Source organism: Periplaneta americana, chromosome 5, assembly GCF_040183065.1.
Source record: "Periplaneta americana isolate PAMFEO1 chromosome 5, P.americana_PAMFEO1_priV1, whole genome shotgun sequence".
Lineage (NCBI taxonomy): Eukaryota > Metazoa > Arthropoda > Insecta > Blattodea > Blattidae > Periplaneta > Periplaneta americana.
Window position 1 is genome coordinate 126553422 of NC_091121.1, and position 19476 is coordinate 126572897.

The 19476-nt window shown below is 33.4% G+C and overlaps 1 long non-coding RNA gene across 1 annotated transcript; it reads left to right on the forward strand.

Annotated features, from left to right (window-relative positions):
• Positions 1–156: 156 nt before the first annotated feature.
• On the forward strand, positions 157–18539 carry LOC138700173 (uncharacterized). The gene is made up of 4 exons (XR_011332281.1): positions 157–718; positions 14531–14629; positions 15065–15194; positions 16279–18539. It is a non-coding gene; the product is annotated as an uncharacterized lncRNA (long non-coding RNA).
• The last annotated feature ends 937 nt before the right edge of the window (positions 18540–19476 follow it).

The window sequence follows — 19476 nt, forward strand, 5'->3', positions numbered from 1 at the left end:
CAGATAGTGAGGGCAAGGCAGCTTACAACCCTATATCATATATACTAACAGATAGCTCTTTTATATAAGCTTTAGGGTTTGCAGTCGATGCCGGCTTGATGTAGTTCAATAATCGTCAACAGACGGCACAATGACCAACACCATCACGAGACACGAACTCTGAATCGGTCTAAATCGATTATTTCTTGCTTACGAGATATTCTCGCAAGCAACGGTATGTACCAGGGGGGTTTAACTCAAATGATAGATGTTGGATGCTCATAGATATTCCATAGTTTGCCGCATGTGGTCAGGACAGCGCTGGCTGTATTTCGATCACAGAGTTTGTAAAATTAGCAGTACAAAACTCTTTGGTTTCGAAAGTTCTTTGGTTATAAGTTTTGCCAATATGACAGTTTTAAACAGATATTATTAATATCCATTATTTACAGAATGTGTCAGTTTTATAATATTCGGATTATTATTACTATTACTATATAGTTATTTTGCATTTTCATTCGAGGACAAAGTAGCCATATTAGTGTACTGTGTATGACCTATTAACCTCATTTGTTCAGTTGATCAATTGTTGGATGTTGGCATTCCTATTCTGTTTAAATCTTGTATAAATTATGGAATGGACGAACATGGCTGCTTAAGGAAGAAATTTGAACAGATCGAGTTAATTGAGAAGTTACTGGTGGTTTTCTGCAACAAGAAATAATTCGCAACGTTAAAGGTAAGAAAGAAATATGTTTGAGATTACATCTACACGGTTCAACTTTTCTTTCAACTTCACACATTCAAGCAATGCCTGCAAGATTGGTATTTAATAATAACGGAAGTGCACACAGATAATATATTATTTTAGCTTTCGCTGCTGCAGAACTTGGTCAGTGAAACTATAATCGGTTTTTACACTCCATCACATGGTATTTTGGTATTTTAATATTAATATGGCGTACCTTGTAGACAGAAAATCTTAATGTATGTTAATTCAACATGCACTAGTGATGGGCGAAGTTGTTCTTTTCCCGGAACAGTTCCGACGGTTCCGGTTCCGAAAACCGGAACTGTTCCAAATAACAGTTCCGAAATAACAGTCACCAGTGGTGATGAGTCGGAGTCGTTGAGTCGTTCAAACGAACGGTACAGTACCCTCCCTCTTCACCATAGACAAATAACACCATGCAGCTCACACTGTTATTTGTCTATGCACTGGAGCACTCATAGGCATGACATAGTACACATTCTTATCTATAGATGGCACTGCAATGCACATTCGAATCGATTTTGGAAAATTGCTGTGCATGCGAACAGAACCCTAGATCATATATAAAACAGATTGACCAAGCTTATATTAAATTTAGACGCAACTGGAAAATAACGGACGCTATGCGTCGCTAGTGTCGAGAAATGAGCTTGCAATAACTAACACTAGATGGCAGAGTACCTGAAAAGTACATAGAGTAATAAGACTGTGGGATGACTTTTTTACGTCATGCCACCTCCAAATATCTTTCTCATTGTAATGTGAGGTTATGTTACTTTGATGTGTCGCTAAATTGTAGCATACAGATGCTTGTTTTACCCAAATTCATCAACACACATAGATGACATTTTGGTACATGGCTGATATAATGTTGTTTGCGTTCAATATATAATGTCATCATTTGATGTACGATATCTAATTGTTTTTAATTTTCAGTATACAATACCTCACTAGCAACAATTAACACAAAATACTAAAAAGAGCAGATTTGTCTGCGTTTGTTGAATGCACATCATGATGCTCACGAAAAGGCACTAATTAATTTTGTGTGCACAAGATTACAATTTTTTAATATGAAGGAAAAGCAGGTATTCGTCTTCTGAAATTTATCCGATAGGGGAAGAATTACAACTCCCTCCCTCCCAAACATGTTTCCTCTTTGCTAGGCCTACATGTTTTCATTTTACAGGTGTATTCTATGATGCGATATGGAAGCAGATAAATAATAACTGTACGTTTCTCGTCCACATTAAATTCAACGTGTTCATAACGTAGACCTGAAATATTGCTTCATGTAGGCTACACAGCTGGCAGTGTTCTTTTTACGAATAAGCGGTCGTACAAATCATTTTCTTTTCATCTGAACTATTGCTAGAATATGCGTTTGTTTTTTTTATTTGCTCTGTATGTTGTTAAATAACTACGGAACATCGTCTTTGGTTAACAAATTGTTCTAGTATTCGTTTCATATCAGTCTTACGGTATTGAATTATGTCCATAACGTGGGCGAGATGATATCAGGCTGGAAAATTCGCTCTGAATGAATTTTTTTTACACAATTTCTCATTTTCAGCAGATTTACGATACCCTATGCCGTTTCTCTGCCAATGCAGAATTAATTGCAATATACGGTAATTCTGTTATTTTCCTGGCACTTTTATATCCGTTCTCATAAACGTACTGATTTAGATTATTTACCCTACTGTAGGTATTTTGCTCTCTACAAATCACCGTTAGTCAAATGAAATAGTCTATAATAGTTGTTTGTAACGAATTAGTAGACAACCTCAATCCCTCCTGATCGCCTCCCTTACGAATTTCTTTCTCACTTTAATCAAATTTCATTTATACTGGTCCTTAAATTACATAAAATAGTGCTGAGGTAGTTACGGTGATTTCTGAAGTGAAAATCGTTCAATTTATAAGGGTGAAATCAAAAATAATTTTTGTAGCCTTTCCTTGTCCTTAATTGAAAATTTGAGTAACTTCATATTACGACAATATTTTCCTTCTTCTGCAGTTAACATAATCGCAGATGGACATTTCTAAATGAAGTTTGTTACACAGAAACCTTTGAGACAATATTGACACTTGAAGTTCTTTATATATATATATATATATATATATATATATATATATATATATATATATATATATATATATATAGTTCATCTATATATGCCATGCACCCCACCCCTTGTTTTCTCCCTTGAAATATATCGGTGCCGGGTAGAGTTCCCGGGTAGCTCAGTTGGTAGAGCGTTGGTACATTAAACCAAAGGTCCCGAGTTCGATGCCCGGCCCCAGAACAATTTTTCCCTATAAATTATTCAAATCAACTTTGCAGGGAGTTATACCTGAAAATCTTGATTAGCGCTGAGGTAGTTTCCTTCGTACTCAGCTTCTTCACCTTGCATACATGAGTCTGTAACAGGTTAGGTTTGGTCAGTGCTGTCATGGTAATTTTTTTCTTGGCCATGCACCCCACCCCTTGTTTTCTCCCTTGAAATATATTTTACTCTCCTCTCTCTATCTCTCCAATTGTCATTTAATTATTATTTTTTTAATATTAAAGAAGAAGTAAAATTGTTTTGCTTTACAATTTAATTGTACAAGTTTGATTTAAAGAATACACCATATAGCACCACCATTGATGCACACTTGTCTCGATGAATCCTGGAGTGTATATTTGCAGCACTTCTCGTTTTTCAACCATTATTTTATATAATTCTGGATTCCAGTGCTGAAGAGGTGGATAATTTTTTGTTTATGAACATCAAACAAAATACCGGTAGGTACAGTACGAACAGCAAGAGATGATCTAAGATCTGTGTAGATCTCCATGTACAAAACTTAGGCACCCATATGCTGTATGGCTCCTTACAGACAAAATTTTCATTTCCCCATACGATTAATTAAAAAAAATTGTAGGTTCCATACAATATATGGCCTGGTGTGGCCTCCATGACAGCGCTGGGGTCAGTTAGTTTAGGCACTTTTACACCTTGCATATACAATCAACTACATATCCACAAAAAAATTCCTTATAAATTGAACGGTTTTCACTTCAGAAATCACAGGAACCGTTTCACCCAGGTAAGTAGTTAGCAGTTAATCATTTCAAAGCTCTTGTTATATTATGAAATAGCATCACACAATGCTACCAAAATAAATGTTCCCAGTGTTAAAATTACAGAGTGTAAATTTCGCTTAGGACAGTTTTTGCTCTAGAAAATTAAAGGAAACAAACAGTATATCAAACCAGCAGCTGAGACACAAACCACCTGAAATTCGAAAGTGGTTAAACATTTTTATATTTCGTTCTTTCTTATTTACCAGCAACAGAAGTACCGATATCAGATTTTTTGCAGAGCTAATATCAGAGGCCCCTCCTATTAGAGAATGTTTTGAATATTATTATATTCTGGAAAACTACATTGGCACATCAACCTCCCCTCCCCCCGCCTGAATTCTGAGCTGAAGCACGAAAATTTCAAAATGTACAAACTACAGATGCGGCAGAATGTTACCACAGTGGTCTTCAGCAAGAATTTTGTAAGACATATCCAAATATCTTCATGGTCATTATATGTATTAAAGTAAAACATATACTACATGTGAAGAACCTACTAAAAATGAGAGAAATAGAAATGGGAAGGACAATAAAAAAAAGTGGAATGGACAAACACTAAGAAACTATTCATCTTGAATCAGTATGAACAATAGGACACTTTTTTTTTTTTGGTGCCAGTGGTATAGAATATGAAATTAAGTTGCATCAATAAGTTTTTCGAGTTTAGCATTACTTTAAGTATTTATTGTCCCCCTGTTGGAAAGATGGAATTACTTTCTTTGAAACTTGATGAAATTTTATTGTACCTTAACTCACTTTATTAAGGTACAATAAAATTCAAAATAATAACTGCAGGCCATTTTTAAATAAATCTGTTGGATGTAAATTATTTCTTAATTTATTAGGACCATAAAGGTATTTTTACAAGCGATAGATTTAATCATTTTTATCTTAATAATTTAATGTAGGATGATTATTTCGGGAATTGTTATGCTCTAAATTGTGAGGATATTTTAATACTTTTTTAAAATATAAATTTGGAATATGTTTCCAGTTAGTAAAGAGTAATTCAGAGAGACAGAGGTCTCAAGCATATTTATTGACACGTGCCAGAATTATTAAATATGAAAAAAAGAGTTCTTGCACTAACATACTGTTTATAAAGTAACCAAATCTTAAGAAATACAGTATATGTACTGGCATTCTATATAAAGGCATAGGAGTGAATATAAATCTGTTTTAAGGAATTCCTATTTAATATTCCTGCTATAGGAACATGACAAAATAAATACAACGCAGCATGGAAGCTAATTCAACTCTTTATCGAGTATTGTTGATGAGATGTGTTATGAAGGTAGACCGAATCATTCAATATAAATGTATAAATAGGACGAATAATAATAGATTAATTTCAATGTATTTAGTATCAAAACTGAAAGCGGTAACTAGTCTATGAATGATGTCTTAACAAGTATAAATAAAATGGACTCTTGACAAGAGACACACATTTGGCTTCAGTAATAACTAGGACTTCAAGGAATTTATGGTAGCTCACCTGTCAGGCAAAACTCTGAATAGTCAGCATTGTCAAACTATAGAAGCGCGATTAAAAAGTATTTTTTCCCCACCCATTACATATGATTGCTTTTTTCAAGTCCCGGTAATAACATTATTAAATTAATTATCCCACATATTTGGGTGGTGCCTTTCTTTGTTTCTGACATAATTTATGAGAGTTTCTCTTTTACACTTCAATAGAGAAATACAACTTTCAGTGGACAATGAACGTGTAACTCTACTGGAACTCTAAGAACCACAACATTAATGTTTTCTTCTTTTCTTTCTTGCCCTTTAGTTTTTGTTGCAGATAACATCATGCTATTGGATAATTATACATGCACCTTCCTAATAAAATTGGCATATATTTCACTGGTCTCAGAAGTAAAATTAAATGTATAATAGCTTCTCGGTGAAAAATATTTACTGAAAATTATTGTAGGATTTGAATAGAAATGCCACTTCTCAGGCAAGGTTATTCGTGGATGACTGTATGATATATAGAAAACATTAGTGATAAATCTTATATCACCACCTTGCAAAACTAGCTTGACGTTATTGAAAACTGGACTACAACAAATAAAATTAAAATCAATGTGAGTAAAAGTAAATCAATATGTATCCTTCTGTAAAACACAAAATTAAATTCGTCTCACATACCAATTAAATGGATCACCAGTGCCACAAGTAAACACTTAGGTACTGTATATATTTTTAGTAACAAACTGGTTGAAATAAGTCACTAATATTACAAGGATAGCCTGGAAAGCACTACATTTCTTTATGCGTATTCTTAAGAAAGCTAACCGAAAGTCAAAAGAATTAATGTACAGTTTCCCTGGAAAAGGATGAGGCGATTGAATATTCCTAAGTCTCAGATGTAAGACACTGCGCATGATCGGAGACCAGAGCACTGATACACAAGATAACGAATATTGAGTTACTTAAATGCAGGCTATTTGGTTTGTTACTACCATCGTTCCGAAATTCACTTCAAATACTGCAAAACATATGATAATATTACGTAAATAAAATCTAAATATATACGTAAATCGTGTAGTAAAATCAACAATGGACCTTCATGACTAGATCGACACTCCGCACAGAAAGAAAAGCTTTTGTGTCGTTTCAATAGCTCAGACGCTAAGACTTCTGCCTGTTGTGTAGAAGAGAGTGAGTTCGATTCTTAGTCTACGTCAACGATTTTTTTTTTGTCTGAATAATGTTGAAATAGTTAAGTAACGTTAAAATAGAGTTTTACAAAGTCCTAAAATTAAAACTGATCACAGACAATACAAAATTACAAGTTATAATATTATAAACGTTAATCTAGTGAATGCATTTACATACACACATATACAATGTAAATGCATATATATTAAAAACTAACAATTAAAATGAAATTTAAAAATATTCCTAAGACACACAGACAAACTTTTACAAAGGTTTAGAGTCCTAGGCTATGTCATTTGCTGAGTAATTATTACAATATTTTATTAGTAGCTTTCCCATATGTGTAAGAAATGCACTCGCACAAAACACTTTTTGTTAAAAGTGTGGCTTTGGATTATTTCACTCTCACCCCTTCAGTTGATTTTAACTATTTTATCTACGTGTTTCCAATAGTGTTTAATTTAATGTGCATTCAATTTTATTCATGTTATGATTGAATGAAAAAGCAATGTTGCATTTATTGACTAATTACATATATTAATACTAATTATTAAATGCAACTGTTAAGTAACCAATTGCAGTATCTTTTGCAAAATCTGTAATGTTTAAGTTGTCAATAATATTTCTGTACCATATACTATAAGACGTTAAAAGAATTTGCAATAGATTTGGAATCCTCTACTTTATAATCACTTGTTTTAATGAAAAAATATTTTCTTTCTTAGAATATCTACAAGTTTAACTTTAATAATATTCCGAATAGCTTTAATTGCATTATCTGAATTTTGTACTTTTCTATTCAAATAATTCTATTTCCCTCTTTCATTATTTTTGATAAATTACACTGTACTTCTTGTAGTATTTAAGAACATTAGGATCATTACATTTCAGCTCATTATATAGAGATTCTTCTTTTTAATACATTAGATTTTTAAGTCCCTGCGTTATTTACATTTTTTTACTTTTGACTTTTTTCACAACATTCAGTGGAGAACATCCACTGAAGTGATTCTGAAATTAAATGAAAGATACAATACATTTACCCTTAATACCAGTAGTACCAGTATCATATACGTTTTTCCAAGATTCATATTGTAGACATAAATGTAAATACTCACTAGATACTTGAAATTGCTCAGTGACATTGGAAACACTTAGGATTTGTTTATCATGTTCAGAAAAGCCATTGATTATAGATTCTGTCGAATAGAAATTCAGTCTAATTCTGTGTACAAAACTTTTATCAATGGCTGTGCTACTTCAGCTTGTATGCTGGTAGGAAAATTACGCTACAACTAAGGTTGTCAGTTTCAAGGAGTGAATTTAATTTACTTTTACGGAAAAGTTCCGAGAGATAATCTGTGTTTATGTCACTACAGAGTAGCCACCTATGCCCACCGACGCCCTCGAAATCGAGACGAATTGTGGAATCAAGTTGTTGACACCTGGGAAGATCTCGCCGAGGATCAGAACCTGTTCCACAATCTCGTGATATCCATGCCGGATTGACTTAGAGCTGTAATAGAAGCTGATGGCATGTGGACAAGATTTTAAGTTAACAGGTCTCTTTTTGTTTCTTATGATTATTGTTTCAGGAAGAATACTTTTAACTTCCAAGTAAGATTTTTTTTTGACGAGGTTCAGCCCACTTGTAAGACCCAGAATTTGGGCATAAATTATTCGGTAATTTCATAGAAGACGGGCACTTGGTTGAATATAGTAAGTATTACCAACTTCTTTATTTCAGAGTTAAATGTTAGTGATCTTTTAGTGACTTTTACATGTTAGTTCTAGGTTTTTGTACTAGGTGTCGCCGTGATTTTCTTTTAATTTTATTGGTTATAGTTGTCATTTGTTCTAGAATTTTCGTTAATTTTGAATGGATAATGACGTTATCAGTTGTTCTTGGTTGTTTGACGTGAGTGGTGTTATGTTGTGTCTGAAGGCTAAAGCTATTGAAAGTTTCTCATTTTCTGATTTTTGTGATTTTCTTTCGATTTGATTGGTTATAGTTATCATTTATTCTAGAATTTTCATTAATTTTTCATGGATAATGACGTTGTCCTGTTGTTCTCTGTTGTTTGACGTGAGTGGTGTTACATTGTAGATTTGTCTGCATTTGTCGAATGGGCATCATCATGCTTACGAAAAGCCACTTTTCAGTGCCAATAATTTATTTTATGTGCACAAGGTTGGAATTTTGAAGTAAGAGGGAAAGGAAGGAAACCGTGTTATGAAATGTATCTATTAAATTTTGTGTCGATTTTGGTTTAGTTCTTTCGCTGGTGAAGGAGGATTGTGTTGAATGTTGAGAAGAAAACTGTTTTTCTGTGGTTTAAAGGAATTATTTACTGAATTTTCTGTAGAAGTTAAGATGTAATAAGTGTTCGAAGAGAATTTCATTTAGTGTAAACACGTGGTATATTTATGCAAAGTTGACTGTACGACAAAGTGTTGGTTTAGTTCTTTGTTGCCTGCATGGTTTAAGTTTAGAATACCTTAAAGCCGGTGTCATTTATACTGGAAGTGAAGAGATTGTCGTTGAAGACGTCGATGAGAATTGAATTTTATTTGATAAGATGATAAATTATTATGTTTTGTTTTATGTTTTAGTGATTTGTGGGGGTAAAGTGCGGACGAAAACTGCCAGAAAAGTACTACCAACTATGAACTTCGAATCCCACCAAACACCATAAAAATCAAAGATGAAAAATTAAACATATTTTCATTTTTTGAAGGGCTTGTTCTTCTTTAAAAATATGAATATATGTTTGATTTTCCATCTTTGATTTTGTGATGTCTGGTGACATTTGAACTTCATAGTTGGCAGAACGTTTTGGTAGTTTTCGTCAGCCATGTTGGATTTTGCCCGTCTTCTAGGAAATTACCAATTATTCCATATTTTTCGACAAATTAGACAGTCGAGGAACTGTGAAGAAATTAATTACACCTCAATAAAAAAAAATTTTACCCGGGATCGAACACGAGACATTTCGGTTATATAGTAGAACCGACACACTACTATATGAGCTACCGAGACAAGACAGTGACAGCAGCAGTCCAGAATGTAGATCCCATAGCGGGCATTTGCCATTCAGTACAGAGAAGCAATGATATTTTGTGACTCGAGCTATGTTGTGAAATCGTGGCCTTAAATCGCTATCTTCTTCGTGATTCTTATTCTGGTCCTTGTCCTTGTAACAATTCTTGTTGTATATGTCATGGTATTTATTGTTACATCGATATCGAGTGAACCGCTCTGTAGAACTTTAACTTCCGACGACCAAGAGTTGTCTCATTCCTTTTAAGGGTAACTGTACATAACCCATGTTCAGTCCACTGCTGTGGAGTAATGGTAGGCACATCTGACCGTGAAATGAGTGGGCCCGGGTTCAAATCCTGATTGGGACAAGTTACCTGGTTGAGGTTTTTTCCGAGGTTTTCCCCAATTGTAAGGCGAATGTCATGTAATCTATGGCGAATCCTCAACCTCATCTCGCCAAATATCATTTCACTATCACCAATCCCATCGAGGCTAAATAACCTAGTAGTTGATACAACATCGTTAAATAATCAATTTTAAAAAGACGTCAGATAAGCAGAGGAAGTTACAAAACCTTGTGGTGGCGAAGAATTTAAAGTTTCCGTGTTATTCAAGAAAGGAAAGTACTACAAATGGGAGGAAAAGTAGATAGCCTATATTGGTGTATTCATCACATGATATTACACAGGAGATATCAGCACATATGGTTGTAAATAACCAAGGACATTTTAAATCTGAATGTGTATTTTAGTGTAATCAAGTGTTGCTTTGTATAATAAGAACTGTAGGCACTGTGTATAAATCTCGATATGCATCGGAAAAAAATAGTAATCAACTTGGCAGAAATGTTCGTGTGTCACAATATAATTCGTAATATTTTATTTGTTAATGGCACTGTTATTTTTATTAAAGTATGTCAGCAGTTACATGTACTACACAAGTGTCTTAATTCTTTGGAAAACAACTATTTATGTCATTTGGCAAAATAATAATATGAACATTTTCCATTTTGGTAATAAATTAAGTGGCAAGAAAATGTTCATATGTCACACCATATAATATTTCATATTTTTTACATTATTAATTATTCCTTTTCATTAAGATTTTCTGTTTATATTTTGGAATGCGTACGTTAAAAGACAGTGATGTCTCTTTCATAAACTCTTAAGTATTTAATTAAATATCCTGTGACGATCATAGTTACTTCGAAAATGTTATGTGTGTCACTATGGAATGACCCATCAGTATTGATAGTATTGTTACAAATTACAAAACCTGAAACTGTTAGAATGGGATCAGGAGTAGTGACAAAAAAATGTAATATTGTAGGCCTACATCAACATGACTATTTTAATCCAGTGTCTAATAAGGTGTGAAGGCCTTTTGAGGTAAACAGTATTGAAAATGTGAGGGAAGGGGTATTCCTTGGTAATGGGGTAATTTCCTAGAAGACGGGCAAAATCCAACATGGCTGACGAAAACTACCAAAAACCTTCTGCCAACTATGAAGTTCAAATGTCACCAAACATCGCAAAATCAGAGATGAAAAATCAAATATATATTCATATTTTTAAAGAAGAACAAGCCCTCCAAAAAAAATGAAAATATATTTAATTTCTCGCCTTTGATTTTTTTGGCGTTTGGTGGCATTCGAACTTCATAGTTGGTAGTACTTTTCTGGCAGTTTTCGTCCGTACTTTACCCCCCAAAAATCACTAAAACACAAAACAAAACATAATAATTTATCATCTTATCAAATAAAATTCAATTCTCATCGACGTCTTCAACGACAACCTCTTCACTTCCAGTACAAATGACACAGGCTTCAAGGCAATCTAAACTTAAACCATGCAGCCAACAAAGAACTAAGCCAACACTTTGTCGTACAGTCAACTTTGCATAAATAAACCACGTGTTTACACTAAATGAAATTCTCTTCGAACACTTATTACATCTTAACTTCTACAGAAAATTCAGTAAATAATTCCTTTAAACCACAGGAAAACAGTTTTCTTCTCAACATTCAACACAATCCTTCTTCACCAGCGAAAGAACTAAACCAAAATCGACACAAAATTTAATAGATAAATTTCAGAACACGGTTTCCTTCCTTTCCCTCTTACTTCAAAATTCCAATCTTGTGCACACAAAATAAATTATTGGCACTGAAAAGTGGCTTTTCGTAAGCATGATGATGTGCATTCGACAAATGCAGACAAATCTACAATGTAACACCACTCACGTCAAACAACCAAGAACAACAGGACAACGTCATTATCCATGAAAAATTAATGAAAATTCTAGAATAAATGATAACTATAACCAATCAAATCGAAAGAAAATCACAAAAATCATAAAATGAGAAACTTTCAATAGCTTTTAGCCATCAGGCACAACATAACACCACTCACGTCAAACAACCAAGAACAACTGATAACGTCATTATCCATTCAAAATTAACGAAAATTCTAGAACAAATGACAACTATAACCAATAAAATTAAAAGAAAATCACGGCGACACCTAGTACAAAAACCTAGAACTAACATGTAAAAGTCACTAAAAGATCACTAACATTTAACTCTGAAATAAAGAAGTTGGTAATACTTACTATATTCAACCAAGTGCCCGTCTTCTATGAAATTACCGGTAATGGATTAGGCCTGTATATTTTATAATATTATTAACTATATATTGTTAAAGTACCTAGTAAATATCGTAATATGTATATTATATAATACTGTAAACGAGACATCACAGGCTGCAAACTAGATTATTCTTGTGTTTGTATAATTATACGAACATGTCCGAAATAAACAAGACTACTATTGCTTAGGTTAGGATAGTATTATTTATATATTGTAATCAGGCTATATGCACAAATTTTCCAATATACTACTATCATAACTAAATAGGTAATGTAAACATTAATTTTCATACGCTTTTGTGGTACAAGTTAAAATAATTCAAAGTAAAGTATAACAAAACTCCGACAACATTATAATCATGAACGTCAAATTCTCTTATTTTATTTATTTTTCAGTGTTTAGTCCCTTATTTCCCATTGTTCTTTGGATTTATCATTAATAAAATATCAATTAACGGATAAATTATGTTATACACTCAGTTGATAATATAAATAATATTCACGACAAATATATAAAAACAGAAGAGATAACGAATCATATTATTGCCGCCCGATACGGTACCATTACAACATGGTCTACATAATTCTGTTTACCGGTACATTGGCTTTGCCTGGCAGAGATTCTGAATTGTATTCAATACAAAGGCGTACTTTATCTTATCTCTTCGCTTCGCCCACGTGACAACTTGCCAAGTTGCCAAGGTCATATAGGCCAATAATATTTATCCATGGTCATCAGTTGTCGACAGTACATACCGAGATTATCTCGTAAGCAAGAAATAATCGATTTAGAGTTCGTGTCTCGTGATGGTGTTGGTCATTGTGCCATCTGTTGACGATTATTGAACTACATCAAGCCGGCCTCGACTGCAAACCCTAAAGCCTATATAAAAGAGCTATCTGTTAGTATATATGATCTAGGACAGAACTCAAAAGCTTAATGTTAGTAATTACACAGCTGTTGACTACAAGGACAGAATACAACACTTTGTTTTCGTACATAAAGTTATAAAGACATGGTAGCCAACTAAAAAAAATAACATAACATTTAAAACATATGGTATGTAATTTCTGTTCTCTCTATTACATAATAAAAAAAAAAACAAATCATTAATTTTTATTTTTACTTTTCTTAATGCACAGTTATAATAATAATAATAATAATAATAAATATTACAATTTCATAAATAAAAAAGATATATATTGGCAGTACTGAAACCTGGAAACCCCGCAGTGGGTTAGTAAAATGTTGGAATCGCATCTTTACCAAAGTGTAATTTAAACTTCGCATTAAACCTCGCTCTCCAAATCAGTACTTATATGGGTAGTTTCCAACAAATAATGCTACAACATTTTTGTCGTTCTTTGATAACAGAGAAGATAGCACAAAAACTTGTGCTTGTCAGACTTAACCTCAACAAACGACATACAGACATTGTAACTAAACCACTCATTACCATTTACGACTTTAACCTTTGTATAGAATCAGCTGATCAATGAATTAATAATAGTATGCGTACTTTATGACTTTGTAGAATGTTTATAAAACAGAATTAGTCAACTAATGGTGAAATAAACCATAAAGCGGGAATCAATATTACAGATTATTGAATACTTACTATAACATTACAGATGATTGGCCAGTCTTACAAATGTTGATATTAAAGTTCGCGCCACCGCAAGGATTTCAATGTCCATGCGCCCCCCTCCAACCACGTGAGAGTTTCAAGTACAGTGTAACTGCAGCTGTCGTTGGTTCATCGGAACAAGCTCCGACGTTCCGACTGTTATCTCGGAGTCGGAACATACCTTATGCAACGCGGTACTGCGAGCCCGCAACAGCTGGGCAAGTGAGCAGCTCGGAGTCGGAACACTGTTATTTCGGAACAGGAGGTTCCGACCTACTGTTCATTTTTGCAACAGTTCCGAGGGAGTCGGAACATACCTTGTGCCACGCGGTACTGCGAGCCCGCAAGAGTTGGCAAGTGAACAGCTCGGAGTCGGAACACTGTTATTTCGGAACAGGAGGTTCCGACCTACTGTTCATTTTTGCAACAGTTCCGAGACCGGAACAGTTCCAAAATAACTGTTGTGTTATTTTTTACCCATCTCTAACATGCGCTTTAAACTTGATTCTTTCAATATTCTTCCCAGACTGCGTGCGTACGAGCATGAAAAACTGAACCGTGTAGATGCAGTTTAACTGCACCGTCATGTTTTCTAATTTAAACTGAATTCTTCCATCATATCTTAAACGTTTATAACTGAGATCTGTAATTGTTTTCAGGGATAAACTTCAGAACGCGATTACCTTCCTTCTACCACTACCACATGAACTGATTTCTGTGTATTAGGCCTAACTACAATTACGCCAAGAGCTTTAAAGGTAAACTAACAGAGTTAATATACACTTTGGGTATGAACGAACATCTTATTTTTGGTCAGACATCTTAAAATTCGTGGGACAGAATCTGATATGACTAAATATGTTGTTCTCGGTGTAATTCTTTACAGTTGCGTTACCAAAGGATGGCGGGGTACCTTAGCTTGGTAACGCAATAGTAAAGAAGTGTTGTTCCCGAAAAGCTATATTTTTAGAAATTTGACTTTACAGTTAACAGTAGTACCTTTACTGGAATAATTTTGATAAAATGAAAAGAGTTAAATTGCCGGAGATATTTATTATTTTTATAGATTGTGGATAGAATTCTTCCAGGAATATTTCACAAACTTCGATTATACTGCAATCCTTCAATTGTTCTATGAAATGTAGTGTTATTAATGCACTATATGATACTAGGCTACTGCTGGTTTGTTTCAGTTAATAGAAAGACAAATGGCGGAGTTTTACACTGTGAATGTGCTGCAGTGTACTGTCAGAAATGGGATAGTAATGAGAAGACCTGGTTATTCCTGTTTCCTGCGCCAAGTAATGCAGCACAGCTTAAAAGGTAAGCAATGGCATTGGCATAAGCTCAATGCAAAGATATCCTTATATATCATCAGTAAATAGTAAGGGTTGGTAAACTGTAGTGATTTTTAAATTTAAGTGAGAATTATTTGTCAAATTCATATTTGTTTATTAAAATGAGTTTTTGCCTTCTTTTGTAATTCATTTAAACTTAATTTGTGCATTAGTTCCTACATAATTGTGTATTTTGTTAATGTGTTATTTTAAGTAATTAACAACATCTCTTCAAAAATAATTTACTATGTTTACACATAGGCCTCATTATTAATACATGAAGAGTTACAGCACTAATAACCTGCACTTAATGATAATAATAATTAGCTTAGACTTAGGCAAGATATTATGCTCAGTTTGTTATTCATTAGAAAAGAATTCAACTATTTAGGGAGATTAATATTTACAAATAAATTTATCAGAAGTGCTTAGCATTGTGTGTTTTCAGAATAAATACGTAGACCATTTGGCATTGTGCAACTTTTACTTTGAATATTGTTATGAGCTACAACTATTCATTTCAATCCTCAGCATCATACTGTGCTTTAATTAGGTGGTGATTCCGAAAGTAGGCTCTACTTGACTACCTGTACCATGTGTTCTGTTGCTCCTTAATTAGGAGTTGGGAAAAGACATATGAGAATCAAACTTTCAAAACCTGCCCATTTCTTCAGAAAATGCTAGAATTATATGTCTGTAATAAACAAAGATTTTTCTGTGGTGAAATTTTATATGAATTCATAGGAAGAAAAATATATTTCACCATAGAAAATATTTTGTTCATTGCAGAGATGCAAGTTTGCTACTCATATATATTGCTAATAGTTTTAAGAAGCAGCAGAACAGTCATATGTAAAAACGTTTATTTTATTTTATTTTTTTCAGGAAGTTAATTTCTCATCTTAATCATGTTATAATTTTAATCTGTGATTTAAGTAGTAACAATTATTTGATGTAAATAAAATGAAAATTATTTTATTTACATCATGATTAAATCATTAATTTAAATTAATACCAACCCTGGTTTGTGTATTTTTTTTAAGATAATAACAGAATTTTGATTGTAACAGGTACCACATGTGGGCAGCTGTGGCAGAAAATCCTCATCCTTACAGAAGGGCCTATATATGTGCAAGCCATTTTCGCAGTAATCAGTATAACGGTGACTTCAGATATAACTTACTAAGAGGGGCCATTCCATCAAGGGATGCTTGGTATCCCACTCTAGAACTACGACCCACTTCATCACCAGCCTACTTACATTAACCTTTTTCACCACCTAACATAATTGCTTCATTCATTGTCTTTATCTTTTAACAAAATTGTGTTTAATTTTGTTGACAAGTGTATGGTAATGGACTTCATTCATTATTATTATTATTATTATTATTATTATTATTATTATTATTATTATTATTAAAGGTAAAAGATAAAGGTATCCCCGTAACATGCCAAGAAGGCATTTGGGGGGCATGGAGGTAGAGCCCCATGCTTTCCATGACCTCGGTACTAGAATGAATTATTATTATTATTATTATTATTATTATTATTATTATTATTATCATCATTATTATTATTATCATTGTTATCTCATTTCGTTTAATGTGTTGATTTCTTCAGTTAATTGAAGGAAAATAAGGGGAATTCATTCATTCATCTGAAAAAAAAAAAGTAGAGTACTTGACTTCTACATTATGAGCAATATAATTTTTGTAATATATAGGGCAATGATAAATCTAACGATCTTTAAGACCCTAAGTTAACACTACATAGTAATATAAATACAAATAATAATTACTAGTACAATGAGCATTTCAGTTGTGTCATCTATAGGGCATAGGAGGGAGTCCAGTGGCAGCGATACGAATCTGCAGCTTCTGCAACTGGTGAGATTTGGGTGCATTATTTAGAATTTTTAGAGAGTAAATATGTTGTTGTTTTCTAATGTCAGGCGTTTGACAATAAAGTCATTTGACCTCTTGCACTCCAGTATTTTTCAAAATTATTGTCATGGTCAGCCACTGAAGCACAGATTTTGAGGTGTTCCGAATCCATTTCTTGGTTTGAGTAGCACAATGGACAGTTAGGAGACTGATATATTCCAATTCTATGCAGCAAAATAGTCCCCCAATCGGATTTCTGGGTGGGACTACTTTAATGGTACAGAAGCAACTAAATTTTTATAATGGAATGCTTGTCGTATAACATCAGCTAAGAAGAGAGTAAATATGGTACAATATTTTGTCTCTTCTCACTTTATAGATCTCTTGGATATGGAACAAGTTTTGACGGAGAAATCATTGTAATAAGTAAAAGTCTCAGGAATCTTCTATGCCACATCAATAAATTAAGAATGCAGTTATATTATCAGACTCCAAAGCAGCTATTCTATCAATAGTCTCTAAATACATACTTTCATCTCAAACAGCAGAAATAACTAAAATGCTCTCTCAATTAATATCACTCAATAAAAGAATTGTATTCCAGTGGATACCATCCCATTGTGGAATCCTGGGAAACGAGAATGCTGATGCTTTAGCAAAGAAGGGCAGCACTGCTACTTACAGACCTGTTACTAAATCTACGTATTACTCTGTGAAAAGATTTATTAAATCTACATACTTAGACTTCAACAAACAAAATTTGATAACACAAATCTCAAGGGAAAAAATGGAACACTCTGCATCATAATCCACAGTTAATTCCCGATTTACCACTAAAATCGTCTGTAGCTGCATTTAGATTGGCAACAGGCCATGACTGTCTGGCCAAACAATCACCTCCATAGAATTGGAATATATCAGTCCCCTAACTACCCACTGTGCAACTCAAACCAAGAAATGGATTCGGAACACCTCAAAATCTGTGCTTCAGTGGCTGGCCATGATAATATCTTCGAAAAATATTGGAGTGCAAGAGGTCAAATGACTTTGTCAAACCCCTGGCATTAGAATACAACAACAACAAATTTTAAACAATGGGGCCACAATCAAATCAAACACTCAGTATCAAAGCTCAAAATTAGGAAATGTTGCGAAGTATAGACTTATCTCTAATAAATTGTATTGCACTTTTTCTAATATGTTCAGTGTTTTGAATCAACTATACATCAGAGAATGAAAAATAATTTTTTTACTGTATTTCTTAATGGTGTTTTTATTAAAAGTCTAAGTTAATTTTATGTCTGTTGTAGACAAATAGTTTTCTTTGTATTCTTTATCAGTGGTGATTATTGATTACTTAGATTTTTAATATCCATATATTAAACCAATGGCAGTTACTTTTAAAAATAGATGTTCAGCTCTGACGGTGTAAAACAAATAAAGTGGTGTTTTATAAATGTTTATGAATGTGCGTTGTACTATGTCACAGCAAAACATCTTATGACTATTTTCACGCTAATGTTTGACATAAAAAAATTAAGAGCAAATTATAATTATATAAGTGACCAATAATAACTTCGAAATCAATATTCCAAAGTCAATCTTTGTTTTTATCTTCCAATACATGATACATAACATTATTTAAAAATAGTGCTTAAGGTGTTTTGGAGAGAAGTATCCTATCCTATTCGCATCCTGTATCTCAATTACATATTTGATCTAGAAGATGCAAAAACTTTTATTAGTCAAATTTGATAAATTAATTTAATAAAAGGGTTAAATGACGGTGTGTGTTAATGGTTTTCAGTTTCATGTTCAACCATTATATTTATATTCACATGTTAAAACAAAAATGTGATATAAATATTGTGGTTAAACATGTTATTTAAACTGATAAACCATTACACACTCCTTTGGCGATATGAAAAATACCAGTATGTGTTGGTATAATAGGTATCTGCAGTACCGATCGTGCTCTAATGTTGGCATAACGGATACCTGTAATACCGATCGGGCCGTGTAACAAGGGATGTAGTTCCGCATTCTGCCGCTATGTGTAACGAGATGTAGTTCCGATGTTTTGCCGCCAAGTGTCTCGACGTCGCGTCAATAGCGTGTCGAAGGTAATGCATTGAGTTGGGGGTCTTTCTATTTATTTGTCTATGGTATGTACCACTGCCATCGTGATCTAGACCAGGCCGTAATGCAGGTTGTGTGACGTCACTCGATGAGTCGGGCTTTTCTATTTGAGTATACGGAGCTGAGTGAAATATATTACTTTAATGCGTGTCGGCGCTCAATTTTATTTAGTGTAATGTGTGTATAAGACCCCTTCACACTTCTTATTGCATAATATGTTGCAGAAATAATTACAAAACTGTGTTA